The sequence below is a fragment of the Phytophthora infestans genome, genomic scaffold (assembly GCF_000142945.1).
Source record: "Phytophthora infestans T30-4 supercont1.14 genomic scaffold, whole genome shotgun sequence".
Lineage (NCBI taxonomy): Eukaryota > Oomycota > Peronosporomycetes > Peronosporales > Peronosporaceae > Phytophthora > Phytophthora infestans.
This window is the reverse complement of record NW_003303745.1, coordinates 390684-392196: the sequence shown is the minus strand read 5'-3', so window position 1 is coordinate 392196 and position 1513 is coordinate 390684.

Genomic DNA, 1513 nt, shown 5'->3' with positions numbered 1-1513 from the left:
TTCAAAACAAGCGATTTCCTCAAACTACAGCGGCAATGTCGGATGGAATGTAACCCCGTCCATTTGATATCGAGCCTTCACCGACCTACGATTCTTGTGTGACGTCGGCAAACTTTGCGTCCAGCTTGCGTCGACTGAGATCGCTCGTCAGTCTTTGGAGAACAAGCTTTTCACCGAAGTGATGGAGGCAACAGGAAGACGGCCACTGTCAGTACGTGCATGCTCTGCACTTTCCGCTTGCTTTATCTAACTTGTGGTGTTGTGCGTAGTGCGTCGTTTCAAAAGAAAGATGCAGCCAGTACTGCTCCGGAGCTGGTCCGCGACTATCATCGGTGGATGGAAGATATCGATGTTCACGACCAGCTCCGGAGGCAACGCTACGGCGTACAGCTCGGCCACAAGACGAGAAAGTATTAGCAGAGCCTGTTTCTAGGGAATTTTGATATGGCGCTCGTCAACGCGTTAATTGTGTTTCGCCATCACTACAAAGTGAACAACAAGCGTCCGCCGAAGTACTACGTCTTTTTACTGGAGATGCTGCTAGCCGTAGCCTCCGGTGAAGAATACAAGCCAGGTTAGGTACGTTATGGTTGCTAAGTCAATTTACATGTTCGGGAAGACTGATGTATGTTGTCCAAGGCTGGCTGAAACCGAAGAGAGCATCGACAGCTCGAGAGAGAACACGACGTCTCCGGCGCGTGAAGGTGGCCCGCCATCGTCTGTAGCTGCCGCTGCATGCGACTTCGGTGGGCATCGACTGGATGAGAATCCAGACTCAGTGGACAACGAGCAGGGGCTCAAGAAGCGCCAGCGCTCCTGCAAAGTCTGTGCGTAGTACAAGATGAAGCCAAGGGGGTACACGAAATACTTCTGCCCCGAGTGCACAAGCAGGAATAAATGGTACATTATCTTTACGCTGAGGGAGAATATAATATGCGGTAACATTGCTACCCACAGCAAACACTTCTGCAACGTGGCGTGGGGCAGAGAGAAAATCTGCTTTAAAATGTGGCATGACGACTGGAGCATTAACAACAACATTCCGCGCAACTTGCTCCAAGTACACAAGCTGCGCGACCGTCTGCCTGTAGGGTGTGCAGGGAAGAAACGTCGGCGCCGGTTGTCTGCTGAGCGAGAGGAAGGGGATGGAAGCAAAGATTGCGAATGTGATCACGGCGCCGATAGGGAGTGGTCTTTCCAATGCGGAGAAGGGAACGTTCTGAGAGAGAGAGAGAGAGAGAGAGAGAGAGAGAGAGAGAGAGAGAGAGAGAGAGAGAGAGAGAGAGAGAGAGAGAGAGAGAGAGAGAGAGAGAGAGAGAGAGAAAGAGAGAGATAGAGAGAGAGAGAGAGAGAGAGAGAGAGAGAGAGAGACAGAGAGAGAGAGAGAGAGAGTGTGTGAAGATTAATTTTCCGCGCTTTAATGGAGGTGATGTTCAGGTTCTGAACGAGAGCCCTCCGCTCCTGTGTCGGTGTTGCCAGAAGGAGCGGACCCCTCAGCACGAGTAGTTTCGCA